We start from the raw sequence: 19,564 nt of genomic DNA, 5'->3' as shown, positions 1-19,564 counted from the left end.
CTGAAAGCTGCAGCGTAAGGAAGGTGAGCGTAAGACTAACAAAACAGTCGACTAGAGAGGAAGCGGCGAGAGGGTTGCAAGTTTCAGGCTTCAGTCCATTAGAAAAGAGGTTGCAGAAGAGTTGTGGTTTTGAGGCTGACAACAAAGTACATTACTGTGTAGGCTGAGGAAAGATTTTGAGTTTCAAACCAATGCCATATTCTATTAGAAATCGACCATTAGAATTGCAGGTTAAAAACAGAAAGTTGTGAGGGCACAATCCTCCTCCAAATTTACTCCAAAAATGTAAAACTCTCTTTTAGATGAGAATTATCTAGACCCTGGCGTTTTGCACTTAAAAAACAAATCTGAACCCCAGTGGTCTGGAGATACGGATTCAGCTAAATGTAGAAGCATCTTTCTTTTTTAATCACAAGAAGCCACAAGTGTGTGTGGAATGCACTTTTAGCATTGTAGATAGTCAAAGGTTGCTTCTGAGAATCTATTCATTTAACAAATCTACTGTACACAGTACAAGGGCGCTCCTCCACCAATGACCAAGTAAGAAAGTGGAGGCTCATCCATATGGTCATTCACGTGGTGCCACACATCAGAAATGTTTTATGTGACTCTGCGGCACTGTTGCTAGGTGTCCATTCTCAGTCCATCACAAACGTAAAGTTTGTGATCTTGTGGTGGAGGTGCACTAGAGCCATATTATAGAGCGGACTCAAACTGCTGCCCTCCGCTCTCCAGCGGGATGTTGTATGACCACACCCCTAGGCCAATGGAAGGCCTTGTGTTATTGCACAGCATTATGCATGTAACACGGCAAATCACCATGTGAGTCAGCAGGAGCTGTATCACAGCCAATCACAAAAAGCCCCATATATACGCCACTTGGTTCTTCGTTCTAAATCTCAGACAACACATCAAATTTCTTTCCTTGGACATATCACCACGATCCAGGTCTGATCTGACAACCACATCTATTTTTTCATAGGTTAAACTGAGCATCTTTAGTTAGAGATGTCACCGTTTTCATTCAGGGTGAAATGTGAAATGTGCAGTAAGGAGCTTAAATGGCATTTTCAGTGACTTCCGGTCTGGAAATTATTACAACACTAACTTCATATTGGACCAAGCAAATTTAGAGAGCAAGTTAGATTCTCTGCAGGACTGTTGGTTTGCTAAGGTAGATATGAAACACTCCCACCACCTCTAGCCCAGTGCAGGGGAATCAGTGCAAAGAACACTGGACTGAAGACAAGAGTGGTGTGGGTGTTCAGGCGGGTGGTACCCACGCTGCTAATTAAGAATATTTGTAATAGTGTTGATAGCTGTTCTTCCACACTACTCTTGCTAGACCATTGTGGTGACATGGATCCACTGCTCACACTCAAATTCGTGCATCTGGCATTAGTATACTGCTACAAGCTGAGGCGCGGTGAGAAGGTAAGTGGCAGGAGGCAAGTAGTGGCACTCCTTGCGGCCTAGGAGCACACCAGGTACAGCTTCTTGCTTCACACACCAGAAATGAGTGGCGTGGTGGACCAGGTTGCGTGAATGCAAATGCATGCAGTCAGCATCCCTCTTGCTTATACAAGACTGAGGCATGTTGAAAACAATGACTGAACCATAGCGACAAAACTCGGGATTTGGAAGAATATTAAATGGTACTGGCTAACACATGTCAACTTTAAGACCTTTGGTAGAACTGCAAGGCAAAGGGTGGGAATCGTGTTGTGTTTCATATATTAAAGGTCACTTGTAAACCACTGGGAACAGCGGGGGCTGCTCAATATCAAGAAGGCTCTCCCACTAGATACATTTGAGAGAAAATAAGACAATCAATGCAGCCAAAAAGACAGTGGAAACACCTTTTTGATGTAAAATTGGATGTGCTAGAAGCGGAGACCTGCCACTGTACAACTTGGGAAGAGAGGGTTAGATGATATGAAGACTGATGTTGGTAGGAAAAAATACTACGGCCTAGGAATACTGTCTTTCTCTTAATGATCTGGAGAAGCACTTCATACAGAACGCTGTACTGGAGAGGAGGACATTTTACTCTTGAAAACAATTGACAGAAGAAAGTATACAATCTTATGTGGTTTCTTTGGGAATACGATGCTCATATGCAAGTTTGAGGATTGTAGGACTGAACTTTGAAGAGCAGAAGTGAGGAATCAGCTCAAGAACGTGTGAATGAATGGCACAAAGAAAGGATCGGTGGAGGACGAAGGCAAATCTCACCAATTGCCAAGGAGAGATTATTGGCCAAAGTTGAGGCATAGTCTGTGCAAGGAGGCTGGTGCACTTGCAGCACGTTATCGAAGAGGTAGAATGCCGAGAGCAGGCATTATGGGAAATGGGATGAAAAGCAAGAGTTAAGATTTCAAGAGAAAGGAATCTTAGGAATCTTCAAATGAGTCTTTGAGGGGCAGACTATTGGAATGGAATGCAAACATTTTCAAAAATATTAATGGCTCAAGGGAAATGGAAGAGCACGTGTATAGATTAAAAAAAGTTGAGCTGGTGAAGGTCCGGCATAGGCAACGGACCACCTTCGTGCTAAGTTAGCACTCGTGAGTTTGAATAGAGTTTATGCCAGTAACAAACAAAAAGTGCACGAGGCGAGATTTAAAGGAAGGAAAATGAATCGCTTTGAGTGGGATGAGTCTCTGGGCTGTTGAAGGGAAGAGATAAAGAGTATGGGCTATTGTACAGGGGCAAAAACAGTATCTGAAGAAAGAAAAGCTGTGGCACGATGTGTGTTGCGTCAAAGGGAAATTCTCTGCTGGGCTGGGAAGAGCAGAGAAAATTCACAATAATTTAATAAGGTGTTTGAAGAAAAGATTGACAAAATTAAGGGGTACAGTCCTTGCATCAAACTGAAAAAGGGATCAACACCAGTAGCATACTATGCAGAGGTCTGCTGTAGATAATGCAAGAGGTCAGGAGATGCTCAAAGGGGTGTGTACAGAGGGCATGTACGAGGAAATGTAGTTGCATCAATGGCAGGAACCTCTGGATATTGCTGTCACGACTCACGTGCTGCTTGCGCCTGGAATTTGCAGATCTGGTGGCGTGAATCTTCAATGTTCGGCTTTGGCCCAAAAAGGGGCGACTCTTTCTGGTAGCCACGGTGCTGTAGGCAATGGAGACACCAAGAACAGACCGTGCCCTTCAGAAAGTAGCGCCAGAGGGAAAAACCCCTTCCAAGGGGAAAAACCTCCAAACAGGAAAAGTCCTGGAGAAAAACAAGAACAACAAACAGGAATCCAAAAGGAGCAAAAATCAGAAAATACAGAATGCTGAGTCCAAAACCAAAAGGCAAGGAAATCAGGAGCGAAGACACCAACTGAGCAGAAAGTGTTGCAGCGCAAGGAAAGAGGAAAAACACAGCCCTTATATACCAACAAACAGGAAGTGACCCACAGGAAGTAAAAGGACACCATCTTAGATAGGGAAACAATATATAGAACAGAATAGTAGAGGAACCATAGAGAATAGGGAACAAGGAATGCTGGGAAAGCACAGGAATCTGGGAAGGAGGAAAAGACATAAAGAAAGGCACACAACAGACTGCAAACAGAAGAAAGGACAAAGAAACGAAGAAAAACAGGTAAGAGGGTTCAGAGACCCCTGGGACAGTGAAAGGCAGAAGGAAGAACGAGGCCCCAAGCAAATCTGGGGCCTCGAAACGCGCAGGAGAGGCTGGGGGCGCGCCGCGTCTTAATAACGCGGTGCGCGGCCCGAGCCGAACGCCCGGTCGAAGTCGAGCTCTCGGCTCGCGCCGCACCGCGCGGCGCGACAGTAGGTCCCCCTCCCGAAGGCCCAGGTTTAAGAGGGAATAAACAGTGAAAGCGTTGAGTCAGGAGAGGAGCGTGAACGGAAGAGGCATCTTCCCATGAACATTCACTGAGAGGATAACCCTTCCAATGAATCAGATACTGAAGTCGTTTATGAAAAAGACGAGAGTCACAGATTTCCTGCACTTCATATTCAGGAGCATCATTCACAAGGACAGGAGGTGGACAAGGAAACTGACGTGAGTAAGGATCAGGCACATAAGGTTTAAGCTGAGAAACATGAAAAACCGGATGGATCTTCCATGTATGGGGTAAGTGAAGACGGACAGTGACAGGATTGACCAACTGGAGAATACGGAAAGGCCCATAGTAACGAGGTGTGAACTTGTTTTGAGAGAGACGTGAGGGCAAGAATTTGGAGGAGAGCCAGACTTTATCTTGCAGATGATAATTTGGATGGGTTGTACGTCTCTTGTCTGCAGCCTTCTTCATATACCTCTTGGTATGTAACAAATTAGATCGAATTAGTTTATGGAGTTGGAGAAGGCGTTTGGAGAAATAGTTAATAGCAGGTAGAGGAGAGTTGGATTGTGGAGAAGTAGGGAAAGAGGTAGGATGAAAACCATAGGAACAGAAAAAGGGAGTGACCTTGGAGGCACTATGGACTGAGTTATTGTAGGAAAATTCAGCTAAAGAGAGGTAAGTGCTCCAGTTACTTTGGGTAGAATTGCAAAAGCATCGAAGATATTGCTCTAGTCCTTGGTTCAGACGCTCAGTCTGTCCGTTGGTCTGAGGATGGAACCCTGAAGACAGGGCTCTATTCATATTCAGTATTTTACAAAAATGCTTCCAAAATCGGGAGATGTACTGAGGTCCTCTATCAGAGATTATGGTATGTGGAAGTCCATGGAGACGGAAGACATGATCTATGAATATTTGACCTAGTTCTTGGGAAGTAGGCAGCTTTTTTAGGCCAGTGAAATGAGCCATCTTTGTGAAAGAATCCACTGTGACCATGATAACCCGGTTTCCTGCTGATGGTGGGAGCGAACACATAAAATCAGTAGAGATAGTATGCCATGGGGCCGATGGAACAGGCAAAGGTTGTAGTAATCCTGCCGGTCTGGTGTGAGATATTTTGACTTGGGCACATATGGGACAGGCCTGAACGTATCTTTCCACATCCAGTTTCCAGGTAGGCCACCAAAAAAATCGTGAAAGTAATTCTTGTGTGGCTTTGATGCCTCTGTGACCAGCTACAGGGGAATCATGGCACATTTGTAATGCTTTCTTTTGCACCTTGTTTGTAGGGAGGAATATCAGGTCTTGGTAATAAAAATATCCTTGTTTCTTGTACAATAATGGTCTTAGTTCTTCCATGTCATGGTCCGATTGGTTGGCGTATTCTTGTTGTACTTCTTCCAGGAAAGACTGAGCCACTCCAATGATCTTACTGGGTTCTAGAAGATACTGGGATGAGGAAGGAGAACACTCTGGATATCGGCGAGACAGAGCATCAGCCAGAATGTTTTGGGATCCTGGAATATATGTAATATAAAAATCGTACTGACTGAAGAAAAAGGCCCAGCGGGCCTGACGACTATTCTGGCATACAAAATTTCTTAAACATTGTAAATTACGGTGGTCTGTCCTCACCTCAAATGGTTCCTTGGAACCCATCAGAAACTGCCTCCACTCAAGGCAGGCTGTTTTCAGAGCCAATAATTCCCTTTCAAGTACGGAATAATGTTGTTCAGCTGTGGAAAGGATATGAGACAAATAGAAAACAGGATGTTCAAGGCCATCATCCTCTTGTCGTTGGAGTAAGACAGCTCCGATGGCTCTCTCAGAAGCATCAGTTACTACTATAAATTGCTTGGTGGTATCTGGATGTCTTAAGATGGGGGCTTGGGTGAAGGCTCTCTTTAAGCTTTGAAAGGCTGCTTCAGCAGCCTCAGTCCAGACAAATCCCTTCTTTAAATTGTCCTTCTTTAAGGTGTGAGTTATGTGGCTAGTCTGACTGGCAAAGTCTAGAATGAATTGTCGATAGAAGTTTGCTAAACCTAGGAAACATTGTGTTTCTTTTATGGTAGAAGGAGAAGGCCACTCTAGGATAGCTTGTACCTTTTCTTGGTCCATAGCTATGCCGGTGGGACTTAAATGATAGCCCAGATATTTGACTTCCGTTATGTCGAACTCACATTTCTCTGGTTTGCAAAATAGTTGATGATCACGAAGTCTTTGAAGAACTTGTTTCACATGGGAAGTATGGAGTTCAGGATTTCTAGAATAAATAAGAATGTCATCTAGGTAGATCACGACTGTCTGATTAAGTAGGTCTGAAAACACTGAGTCCATAAATCTCTGGAAGATAGCCGGGGCGTTAGTAAGACCAAACGGCATAACCCTATATTCAAAATGGCCAAATGGGGTCCTGAATGCTGTCTTCCATTCGTCGCCTTCTCTTATGCGTAAAAGGTGGTAGGCTCCTCGTAAATCCAATTTAGTAAAACGTTGGGCCCCTCTGATTGCTTCCAGTATGTCCCTGATGAGAGGCAAAGGATAACGATCTTTAATGGTGATTTTATTCAGACCTCGAAAATCCAGGCACGGACGAAGATCCTTAGTCTTCTTGGGCACAAAAAAGAGAGGGGCCCCAGCCGGAGACGACGATGGAACAATAAGACCACTCTGTATATTTTCGTCCAGATACTCCTTTAGAACTTCCCTTTCGGGTTCCGTGAGGGAGTACATCCTCCCAAAAGGAACAATTGTGCCGGGTTCTAATGGAATTGCACAATCATATTCTCGATGTGGAGGTAGCACAGGTTTTGACGGTTTTTGGAAAATATCCTGAAACTCCAAATAGTGGTCTGGGACCCCTTGGACCGTATTAATGGACATACCAGTGGCACCTTCAGTAGCTAAGGATCTTTTCGGAGACCAATACTTGTCGGAAGTAAAACAGTTCTCGTGACAAAATTGCGAAGACAAAGAGACTGTCCGGGTAACCCAATTTATATATGGGTTATGTCTAATGAGCCACGGAATTCCAAGAATGATGGTATGGTTAGGGGACGTAATAAGGTCGAAGGAGATGTGTTCTTGATGGTTTCCCACCTGTAGACTTAACATCAGGGTAGTGGTGTCTACAGGACCAGAGGATATCAAAGATCCATCCACAGTGTGTACCTGTTCGGGTACTTCTTTTGCTTGAGTAGGAACTAGGTTAGCAGCAGCCCATGTCTTGTCCATGTATATACCACTAGCACCACAGTCTAGTAATGCCATAGTCTTTTCTTGACGACCGTCAGGAAGTTGTAACAGGACAGGAAAGATGAACAAGGCAGTTGTATTGTCATTAAAGGAGCTGATGGAAGGTATAGCTGTAGATCCCGTCCTCTCCCTTCTTACAGAGGACGGGAGGTGGCGTTTCCCGAAGGTCTGGACGGACGTACTGGACAGGTACGGAGTATGTGACCAGCAGAACCACAATACAGGCACAACCCTCTCTTGCGTCTGTCTTCTCGTTCACTAGCAGAGAGCGGACCTCGGGTAGTATCCACCTGCATGGGTTCCCCTTCGATGTCTCTAGCAGGAGTGCGAGGTTCCTCGGAACGCTGCAGGTATGCACGGGAGCTACTTGGTTGGGTAAACCCTCTACTCCTTTTCTTTTCCGATCTCCGTTCCCGAAGACGATATTCGATGGACAGTGCTTGATCCATCAGGCCACGAAGATCTTCCGCTCTGGTAGAATGTACTAGTTCATCCTTTATTTCTTCTTTGAGTCCTCTACGAAATAATGTTACCAGAGTACGTTCCACCCAAGTGGTCTCTGCCGCCAGCTGACGAAAACGGGTTATATATTGCAGGACGTCTTGGGAGCCTTGTTGGATGTCGCACAAGGCTTCTTCAGCGGAGGCTTCCAATCCAGGACGGCTAAACATTTGTTTGAAGCGACTCACAAAGGCGGAATAGTCTGACAATACAGGGTCGTCGGAGGACACCATCGGGGTTGCCCAGGCCAAGGCTGGGCCGGATAAGGCACTGATAAGATAACCCACCTTGGTCCTGTCGTGGGAGAATTGAGTAGGTCGGAAGGCGAAATACACCGTTAAAGCATCCAAGAACTCGCGAAGCTTGGTTGGTTCACCAGAGAAACAAGGGGTAGAAGCGGAGATTGTCGGAACATCACTGGTGCGGAGGGCCAAAGCCTGTCGTAACGCAGCATTTTCATTACGTAGTTGTTGCAACTCCTGGGCTTGTTGCTGAATCGTGGTTAACAGAGATTGCTCCGGATCTGCAGCAGCCGCCACTGTATTATCCATGGTGTTTGAGGACGTCGGAATGGTTAGGCGCTGCAATCTGTCACGACTCACGTGCTGCTTGCGCCTGGAATTTGCAGATCTGGTGGCGTGAATCTTCAATGTTCGGCTTTGGCCCAAAAAGGGGCGACTCTTTCTGGTAGCCACGGTGCTGTAGGCAATGGAGACACCAAGAACAGACCGTGCCCTTCAGAAAGTAGCGCCAGAGGGAAAAACCCCTTCCAAGGGGAAAAACCTCCAAACAGGAAAAGTCCTGGAGAAAAACAAGAACAACAAACAGGAATCCAAAAGGAGCAAAAATCAGAAAATACAGAATGCTGAGTCCAAAACCAAAAGGCAAGGAAATCAGGAGCGAAGACACCAACTGAGCAGAAAGTGTTGCAGCGCAAGGAAAGAGGAAAAACACAGCCCTTATATACCAACAAACAGGAAGTGACCCACAGGAAGTAAAAGGACACCATCTTAGATAGGGAAACAATATATAGAACAGAATAGTAGAGGAACCATAGAGAATAGGGAACAAGGAATGCTGGGAAAGCACAGGAATCTGGGAAGGAGGAAAAGACATAAAGAAAGGCACACAACAGACTGCAAACAGAAGAAAGGACAAAGAAACGAAGAAAAACAGGTAAGAGGGTTCAGAGACCCCTGGGACAGTGAAAGGCAGAAGGAAGAACGAGGCCCCAAGCAAATCTGGGGCCTCGAAACGCGCAGGAGAGGCTGGGGGCGCGCCGCGTCTTAATAACGCGGTGCGCGGCCCGAGCCGAACGCCCGGTCGAAGTCGAGCTCTCGGCTCGCGCCGCACCGCGCGGCGCGACAATTGCAGAAGAATAAGATGTTGGGTTATGGATATGTTTTGGTTAAATCATTGCACGGAAACATGTGTAAGTAGCCAGTCCACTTGACACAAACGATGCTGTGCTCATGTTAGAGGAACACCTTGAAGATGTCATTGACCAGGATGGACTTGGTCAAAAGAAAGCTTGGGTAAAAAGAGAGGAACCTGCTGCAAACGAAAAGCTGCACTTATTCCTTGGAGTAAATGTGAGGTCGCACAGAGAGATGCAAAAGCACATGCAACGTTTTCAAAAGCTGAAGGAGGAGGTGAAAGGAGACACCACTGTAAGGACACAGTGGACACAGGTGGACCCAAAAACATAGCGCTCTCTGAGACGGAAAATTAAGGCTGATATTAGAATTGATTCATAAATTCTGTGAGAGGAGACGGAAGATGGAGAGCTGGGTAGGACTGTGCGAGCAATAGCGACATGCTGTAATTGAAGGAGTGCAGCCTCAATACTGCGTGAGATGGAGAATTGGTGCGGATGAGTGGTAGGACCAAAAGGGAATTGAGCTTGTCTTACAACACGACAGTGCAGTTTTAGATGGGGGACATGTGATTACGTGCACCTTGAAACACTGCGTATTTCTGTGCGCGGGGTCAGAGAGTGGGTTGTGACTGGACTTTCTGAGGGAGACAGAGTACAGGGGATCTGATACAAGGGACTCTTGAATACAACAGGTAGAGCTAGGCACACACACCTGGTCAGCACTAGGATACCTTTGTGGGTGATAGTGCGCTTTACAAATGCACATTAGAATATTGGAATGTTGAGGACTCCGTTGGAGGCGATGGAGTAGCTTTGGGCTTGTAATGGCCGGTAGAAGCTCGGAGCTCCAACATTCCAATGTGTGTCTTTCACAGCTGTTGCTGTGCACAATGCCCTCACAGAGCCCAAGGGAAATGTAACCCCTTCGGGCCACATGAGGCCTTTGTTTTACTAATGAAAACCCTCTAGGGAGGGGAATGTTCTAATAGACCTATCGCCCCCTGTAGCTGGGCTATACCGGCCATTAAAGGCCTGCTCCTAACGCTGGAGCGGGCATTTTAATGGCTGGTATAGCCTGCTAGCGCGGGCTATAAGGCTATATAAAATAACAGGGGTTATCCAGGTTGTGTGTACTTAGTAGCTGAATATCAGGAAGACTGTGGTGGCATGTTCTTCCAATCCACGCTCACCTAGACACTCTAACTCTTCCTCCTGCCACCGTAACTCTGGATTATTTTCATTTTAACACCGCTGTCGAGAAACCTTTTTAAAAGCACATGTTTTAAGGTTGGCCTGGGCACTGTGTTCTAACAACGGACCTTAAATGAGACTTAACATGATAAAAAAGAAGCCTCTTCACCATATTCATTTTTTCTTGATTTTACAAGTAATGCAAAGTTCTATCAAGGCAGATTTGGAGAAAGAACACCCTGTACTCAGAGAGTAGCTAAATTAATTTTAAATCTGATTCATCTCGGAGAGGGAGGGGGGATTGGAGCTCAGCAGAGATCCTGAGATGAAGGCTGCATAAGAAGAGCCCTTCACTGCCTGGTATCTCTGCACTGAGCGGGGTTTCTTGTGATCCAGACAAAGGCATCCAGCGTTGGCCCAGGGCAGAGTTCTGAAGAAGAGCTGAAAAACACACATGCTGTTAACCTGTGTCAGGCTCGATAAAATGAAACCTTTATCTTGCTTGCTCAGTTGTACGTGGGATTTGTAGCAACATCCTGGCAACCAGACCTCCTTCGCAATGTCTAATAATGTTGCGCATGGGCTAGCTCCTTGATACCTGGGTGAAACTTCGCTGGCACAACAGGTGCTGGAAAAGAGATGACCCACCTGCAGTTAAAGCAGACCCCAAAAGAATGGACACATTCCATCTGCTGGTAAAGCTGGGCAATATCTTTCTGTCCAGTTAACAGCCAGTGCAGGAATGGCCTTTCGGTCACTCAGGGAAGGATGGGCTTCCATGACCCAACCATGTACCCGCGGCTCTTTACATCAGTGGCCTCCCACTGTGTGGAACTTGTATGAACATTTTTATCAGGGATTATTATGGTTTCCAGTCCTGCTCTGGTAATAGCAGTATCGTATTTGAGACTCGAGCACTACTAAGCAAGCTAATGTGACCCTTTCAGCTCCTGGTCCCCTAAACCGTACACATTTGTTCATAGAGTACAATCTACCCTACATCACCCCAGATCTTCCCTGACATTGCACTATCACTCTAGTCAGGAGGGCAGAGCATGACCAATGGTCCGAGATTCAGAGAAGTCACGCTTGACGATGCTGGCACAGTTTGCACACTATCACCCGCAGGAGTATAAGTGAAGGTCTTGCGTGGGATCCAGCCGTACAGGAGATGGTCTTGTTACTCTTTATATTTAACAACAAACTCTGTTGGATAAATCTCAGAGACCAGCTAGACAAGCAGGAGTGCCAAAATGAATGCATGTCACTGGAGTAGCTAGTTGTTGGAGCTCCTATCCCTGGACAGCCCTTTGGTACTCCTGACGCCGTCCTTGCTACTGCCGTTCTCAGGACTCATGAATGGAGTTACAGTAACATTCTGTGTTTTCCACTTGTTGCTCTTCCTCCTGCTCCCAGCAGCAAATAGGAGGCTGCTGAAGGACCACTCATGGGAGACTGTCTTTTCAGCTACGGCTAGGATTTTCATGAATTGATATCCATTCAACAAAACTGTATAGACTGCACGAGAAATGACACGAAGAGAGATGCAATGGCATATACTGAATTAGTTTAGAAGGGGTAGAGCAAATGAGACATTGAAATGCAAAAGGCGGTAGAAAAAGAGTGAAAAAACAGTACAGTGCACGGTTAGTACTTGAAAAAAGATCCAGGGATCTTTGATTTGTACTCGCAGGGTGGGTGGTGTGGGTTCAGATGGAGCTTCGGGAAAACCGAGGAAGTTGTTTGGTTGTGGGGGAGGCCCGGGACTGGCACATAGGACTAACTGTGGTTTAAGAGAGGCAGAACACCCAAGTACAGGCTAGATAAAGTTCACAACACTGTGGTAGGGAGAGAAAGGCATGGATTGGTCTGGCTTGGCAGCCAAATCTAAAGGAAGGAACCCAGTGATGAGATGTAACACTTCTCAATTGCTGTATCCTGCAAAGCCCCTGACATTGTTTGAAGTCTTTCTTTGAGGTGACCGCTACGAGAAAGCAGTGGGAGGGATATCTTTCACAAGCAATAGACAATAAAGACCCCTTTTCGGTCAACAAGGCATATGGAATTCTCCCAGGAAGAAACCCAGCTGATGTGTTCTAAACAACAAATTATTAGCGATTCTGGCAATATTTACAGCTCCAGCTAATCAGGAATGGCCTACGATTTAAATAGAGGAGAGAGAGTAGACTTTCTTGTAATTTTTCCTTATTTCAAGGATTTACAGTTTTTTTCAGGACCCCATTTACAGACAATATCTGTTGTGAAGTCACCGATCCTGTCTAATGTTGTTCAATGGGCAGTTATTAAACACATGAGTAAACGAAGAGGAGAGCAGGTGATGAACATAGGCAAACATGGGAGTCATAATTATTTCAGAAGTAGTACAATTTACATTTGAATCCAGAACTTAAATCTACAGACATCACATCACAGTTTGGTTTGTGGGGCAGTCAACAGAAAGAGCTCTGAAAAGCAGGACACCAAAAACGCTGCATGTATTTTTTTGACAACATTTGCCCATTGAGATCTGAGCCAGCATCTCAAGAAGCAGACATCCTTTGGCAGAAGCTCAAATTCAGAGACAGTAGGCTTGCTCCGGGAATTGAATGTAACAGAAACACAGTTATGGTTGGTCACTAAGGCCAGCTCTGTTCACAGCATCCCTGCGAAGACAGGTGCCACACATTAAATTCACTTCTGTCGACACAGTGTATCCTGTCGTCAGTGTAAACCGGGTGAGCTTCTGCATTAAGTTTAAATTAGGCATCATCCCTTAATATTGAAATGAACTGGTAAGTCAAAGGACAATAACAAATATGGAAAAAGAATATTCAAATGCAAATCTGTGCAGTCACTCACTAAATGTAAAAATGTCAGGTGGGTTCTTCTCCCCGTCTAATATCCATATGTACAGTGTTACAGAGCTAGGAACACACTTTCAGAAAGCCATAACTACCTCACAGAACATTAAGTTTTTTTTAAGAGGATGCAGACTATTACCAGATGAAAGATGGACTGGTTACAAGAGATGTTTTCTGCCGTATTCTAAAAAACATCTCAGCACGAAGAGCCCTGTAACTGGATCTGTTCAATATATCGACCAGGACGCAGTTGTACATGTGCGGTAATAAAGTCCCAAGATACTCCAAGTCTATTGATTGGTATCAAGCAGAATATTAACCATAGTTCTTATTTTAAAAGAAAGCACAAGGATACATGTCATCACTGCAGGCTCTGGCAAGGAGCGAAAACACATTGAATATATTTCCTTTAACATAACCACTGTACAAGTTCTTGCCACTCCTACAATGTTATTTTTATTAGTGTTATTGAGATTCATACAGAGAAAATGCATACTGTATGACCTTTATAGCAATTGGGTTGCTATAAAGGTAATATACAGTATGCACTTTCTCTGAGCTATTGGCCTATCGACTATAGCCACCGACCTTGGAACATTAGGAACTACGATCGAATTGAGGTCTCGGATCAACATTGGGCGAAAATCACTTAATCTCCCTGTGCCTAAAAAATGTGTTATGCAGTCTGCTTGGATTGTAAAGCGCTCCAATGCCCTTGGGCCAGGCTCGAGCTTTAAATAAGCTGCACAAAGTGTCTTTTTATGGCCAACTTGGAATACTTGTAGTCAGAAGTAGAGTCATCAGAAACACAGAAAAAGTTCAAAACCATTATTAAACTTCTAGAAATGGTTCCTTTATATCCAATGAAATTCATTTGCAAACCACCTGATCTAGAAAGGCTGCTGGGCATTTCCTTCGATAAGGAGGAGCTTGCAAATTATGTGTTTGCTGTGTTGGACTCATGTTATTAAAGGTGCCTCCGAAGTCTTTTTGAATTTATAGATAACATATGGCATCTAGTATGCAACCGTATCTCTGCAACCTAACAATACCTAATCTCCTCTAGCCTACCTGCCTACCCCACCAATAATTTGCATGAACGCACACTGTGTCGGCCAATCGCACCTATCTCCAACTAATTTTATATACTACCTCAAAGAAAGTGGAGTAAATGCATGGAATAGTTGCATTCAAAAATATCCGTAACTTACCAGAACCAATAACAACTGAAATAACCAATCGCAGCCCTTAGGCTCCATAGTACTCAGCTCCCCACTGTAAAGCGCCACGAGGCCTCATCAGGGCAGTAAGTGCCTTATAAATACAATTGCAATACAATATGGATAACATTCGAACACAGAAACCAAGATGTATGTGGAAGGGTAGCCTTGTAGTCTGGGCAGTAGTTCAGAGCACACTGAACTTTCTTTTCTTTTTAAATATATTTACCTTTCATTGCAAAGCTTTACAATCTGAGGCAAGGGGCGAGAAGTGGTTTGACAGGAATGACCCGTTTTATTTTTTTTGCTTCAGTTAGGAAGCCAGCTTCCTGGTTCAAAGGCCTCATTTTCCTTCCAATATCAAACTCATTCAAGGTATTCGAGCTGCGCTGCTGTTTATTGTTGACTCTCTACCTTTCAGGAATTTCTTAAAATAAAAAAACGGAAGTTTACGCCTGTAGGCCGCTAAGGTAGCAAACACTAAAGCGTTCTTCTTCGGGACAGAATACACATGTAGGGACCTGAATATTCTAAATATATAATTGCAATCACTCTTAGCAACCAAAATCTTACGGAGCTATTGGGCCAAAAATCAAATTAGCTAGAGCCCAAGGCGGCCAGCCGCAGCCCTGGGCCTGTAGAACGAGGGCTGACGTAGCATAAAAAACATTAAAGTGTACTAAAACGAACAGTCTCGCGGAACCCCGGTGAGTCATCCGTTGTCATGTCAAAACTGTGTGCGGAAGAATGCTGGTTGTGCCCGAGGGGGCCTCTGCTTCCCGGCACCCGTAGAAGACAAGGCGCGAGCTGAGGCAACAAAAGGGGCCTTGTGGTGCCATGGAGATGGCTGGCAGCAGCACAACAGAGGGGCACCAGTGTCCCTGGCACAGGCAGCGCTGAAACGGGTTCTTGGCTCAGGCGCAAATGCGCACAGACAATGCAATCTCGCATTCACCCGAAACTCGGCTCGCTAGCTATCTGAATTTTGCAAAGACAAAAAAAAAATGAAATCATGCATCGCCATGTTCTTTAAATTAGTCAGAGCTTCTTAGGTCTGTCGTGGCGGAGCAGCTGTCTGCCAAAGATTGTGATACTGATCTACTGAGAAGTAAATTATACATACAGCAGGCTTCAAATGAGTAACATCTCCCCTCCTCTGCTAGGCACTTTTCGGGTGTATCATTCCGCCTTTTATGAAGTGTTTACACTGCCAGAAATTAAAGACTATTTTGCATCTGAAAAGTATAAGAAGTTTTGCCACAGTCCATCCCAGATACGTGCAGGGAAGCCACCTGGCTGAAAAACTCTTGAATCCGGTATCCCCCCCCCCCCCCCCTCGTCAGTACACACTTTAAAAAGTAAATATAAGAACAAAAGCCCTGGCAAATGTGCTCTGCTTTCATGATCACTGACCGATAAATAAACAGAGAAGTCAGTGTTAAAAATAAAAATGATAACTGACAATTTTATATAAAGATCTATTATGTATCCTGTCCTTACATTTTAAGAATCTTAAAACGTTAACGTGGTCTTTTTCTTTGGCTAAAGGTGGCAACTCCTAGATGCTTTCTACACAGAGAGCAACTTGTTTTGTTTTACTTTTCTTTCAATACACCCTTCATTGATTTGCCTGCTCTTTCTTTCACAGCTTTTCCAAGAACTCTTCTAAACGAGAACTGCCAAAGCCAATAGGTCTGTCTTAAATGTGCCACCGCTTGCACACAGCATTTGTGCATGGCGTGTTTGCATGTTTTGACAAACAGAAAAGACACTTTAAAGACAGAAACTTCTGGCTTTACCGATACCTGTTTTGTGGCACAAATCAAGGCATTCCTGCGGGGGCGGTGGATGGGCAGTACTGAGAGACAGGTGGGAATGAATTGGTTTTCATTGAGAAAACAAGCCATCTCCCTAACCTGAGGCAAGGCGTAACCATTGGCGGCTCTCCAGGCTTTAGTAGGAGATTCAGTCTGTTAAAACCCTCAGAGTCCCCACACAAAGCCTGGTTCATCACTGTCCTTCCTCAAGCTAAATAGAGAGGAGAATGCATTGTCCTCCTTATGTCCACTGCACGAGGTGCTGCTGCCTTACCCTCTTCTGTACTTCCCCTACCATTATATAATGATTAACTTTTCTGTGTTGAGGTCAGGCCACCTGCTACCTATGGAGTCCCGAATCTCCATCACAATATTAGAAACATAATGCGTCTTGTTAAGACCTCATTCCCACCAGTTAGAGCAAGACTAAAATATCACTATCCCAGCTGAAGCCATGGAATCAGATAAGCTTGGCCAGACACTGGACATGCTCAGGGAAATGAAGAGGAGGCAGGGAGGGTACATGAGGGGCCTGGAGAAAGTGACAAATCTGAAGAATTCACCAGTGGACTTTCCTCTATCACAAAGATAGTATGATGTTGTAAACTGCACCGGTAGATCCTCCTCCAGATTTACCACATCATCCAAAAGTCTGAGGAGTTTTCATAACCTTTCAACTGTAAAATCAGCTCAGTGTTTTTAATTTGATTTTTGGAGCTATTTTACAGCTGGGTTGATGTGTTTTGACTTTTAGCCGCTGAAAAATGTGGGTCCTGTCGCCTCCAACACCCTTATAAATTCTTCGTTCTTGTTTTTCACTGCCCCAGAGATGCCAACCTCCTGCATGGGTTTGACCAAACAGTTTTCGCGGCGCCATCCAAAAGTCTATGCCTCCGGCATCAATCCTGTACAGAAGGTGGTTAGTTCCCTGTGCGACAAGTTGTGTTATTAAAATTTGCCTCGCCCTCTGTTATTAAGAGTGACAATGCACAACTGACAGACTGCATGGATAAAGCCATAGTTAATGTGTCACTGCTACCATTGATTAACCTAGGGAGTGCCTGCTAAAGCAGCATGTTCTCACAGATGCTGAGGGTAGCAGATGTGACACCACGGTTTCTGCCTCAGCAATTTGTAAGTATATCACAGGCAACTAGATGCCAACTAATTTCCTTCTCCATTGTTTTGTGTAGCTTTCATCCTAAGATCCGATATCTTTAGGTAGAGCATAGCAATGCACAAGTTCTGCTTCTCTGAAGTGTTGATATCTATGTGGGCTTTTAACCACACCCACAGCACGCCCATCACTATCACTCGTTCGTGGGCTCGCCTTTCAAAAATCCTTTACCACCATTTGTAAATGCTTAACGTTTGTGCCTCCATGGGGCAGTTTTGTTACCGCCTTAGCCATCAACCCTGTTATACGACTAATGGTACGTTTGCCGCTATGTTTGACTGCGAGCGAACTTCTTGTGTCTTTCCTTCGCACTCAGGCTCATGGCGGCCATGGCACTTCGATTCGGCTCGCTTATCTCAACTGTTTTACTTTACATTTTCAATTCATGTGGCAAGAAAAGTCCAACGCTAATAGCTCTAACTCGAGCAAACGCGAGACCCATTGCAAATCCTTTTTTGCTTACAGGGGCCACTGTAATGTGTGCTTCTGTGCCTAACTGCATTCTGGGAGTTTTCCAATTTAAGCTCCTCTCCAGAGTCGGTGTTTATATACAAGTCATCTCATGCGCGTTTCGATACTTCATGTGTTCTCCACCTCCCCACTCATTTTCTGACACTCTGGATTAGATTGATTTATGCATTTTTTATGCTTTATTTTTTCAGGTAACCATTGACCTCTTTTGGCGCTTAGGGTATCTTTCCAGTTAATTATTCCTCTTGGCCATGTTGATTTGCTCTATAGAGACCTAACCAATATTTAAATTATTTCCAGTTTTATAGACACTGTTGGCGCTCAGTAAAACCTTTACTAGTCCTGATGGTGACCCCTTAACTTTGTCCTGATCAAAACGCTGTCGACCTAAAGGCAACAAAGATGCATTGAATGTATATGTACAGAACTTGAACTACATGGATTTAATTGAACACTCCACAAGTTTGTTTTACATAGTCTTTCGCGATCACATTTTGGGCTGTACAAAATCTTTTCAACACTGGTACTGTGAGCTCATCTTCTACACTGAGCACATTTGTTAAATAGGATATGTTATTTGTCTATGCTTTATGGCTGAAATCCATATAAATATGTTTTCCTGTGTTCTCTTTGTTTACATGGTCACTATTATTTTTTCATTAATTGCTTTGTGATTTATTGATTTTAATCATGCAAATGGCTAGATTTTCCTCTATACCTCTGAACCTGCACCAGCCCCTGCCTTTCTAGTACAGCACCACAAACACACCCTCTCGGTTAATACACATAAATCCTGACCTGGGGCGTCTGCTAGTCCGTTATTCGGATCTACAAGGAACTATACCAATGCACCTAAATCCTGACCTGTCCAAACACAACTTTTCCATAGAACCATAGGGGCATTGGTCCTAAATAGATCTGTCCTAATCTGCAGCATGTCCTATAAGACTGAGACAACGCTTCTGTATCACCGTGCAGTAACCTGTGGTATTCCAGTGGCTGGATCCAGATGTTCCTTTTCCACTTGCATACTGTAGGAAATGCCCCTTCCTGCGTGGCCACCCCCATTTTTTGCTAGATTTTGTTGTTGGTTTTTTGACTCTGCAGGCTGGTACACTGTTGTCCAGGGCCCAGTGTATGTGCCATGACCCTCAAAAACATGTTGAAATTGGTTATTCTCATAATTGTCATAGTTAACGTACCCGTAAGCCCATAGTATATAGTACAAAGTGTACCCAGGGTCTCAAACTTAAATGTCACTAGCGGATTGCCGCACATGTTAATAAAGGCATCTTTGCCTATGAAACAGATAAAAAGTTAATTCTTGACTTTAAAAAATATTTATTACAAATTCAGTTCATTGGTTAAGTCGGATTTATACAAAAGGTACTTTTTAAAAATCACCTTGTACCTACCTATAGCCTCTAGCAGCCCATTTGCGTGAGCTTCTAACTGCCACCCAAAAGCTGAATAGCTCCTTGATGAGGTGTGTATTGAATTGGCTCCAAGAGCTGAGACAAAGGGCTTGGGGAGTTAGGGTGTTCTTGCTATTCCACTATCAACACAGTACACAGTTCTGTTAGTCTGCCTCAATTCTGACATCTTGAGATCTCTGGTATTCCAAAAGTTGATCTGGGATACCATGTAGTTTGGCCAATCCATCTCACTCAACATAAGATTTCTAATATTTTATTGTATAAAAGTTACATAATTTAATAACAGTTTACGCTGAGGACTGCTATCGCACACTTTGCATTCGTCCTGCCCTGGTCTGTACTCTCTTCATCTCCTCTGTCCGTGCACCCCTCAGTTCTTACCTTTCCCAGTAGGACCTGGGATTCAGGAAACAAAATTGTACCCTTACTCACTGCTCCTTCA

General features: G+C 44.4%; 1 protein-coding gene across 1 annotated transcript in view; it reads right to left on the bottom strand.

The window, feature by feature from the left end:
• Positions 1-19,564, bottom strand: part of TYRO3 (TYRO3 protein tyrosine kinase) — a 364,403-nt gene that overhangs the window by 160,761 nt on the left and 184,078 nt on the right. The gene's annotated exons all lie outside the window — the stretch shown is intronic.

Source organism: Pleurodeles waltl, chromosome 9 (assembly GCF_031143425.1).
Source record: "Pleurodeles waltl isolate 20211129_DDA chromosome 9, aPleWal1.hap1.20221129, whole genome shotgun sequence".
Taxonomy (NCBI): domain Eukaryota; kingdom Metazoa; phylum Chordata; class Amphibia; order Caudata; family Salamandridae; genus Pleurodeles; species Pleurodeles waltl.
Note: the sequence above shows the minus strand (reverse complement) of the source record. Positions and strands in the feature narration are given on the sequence as shown.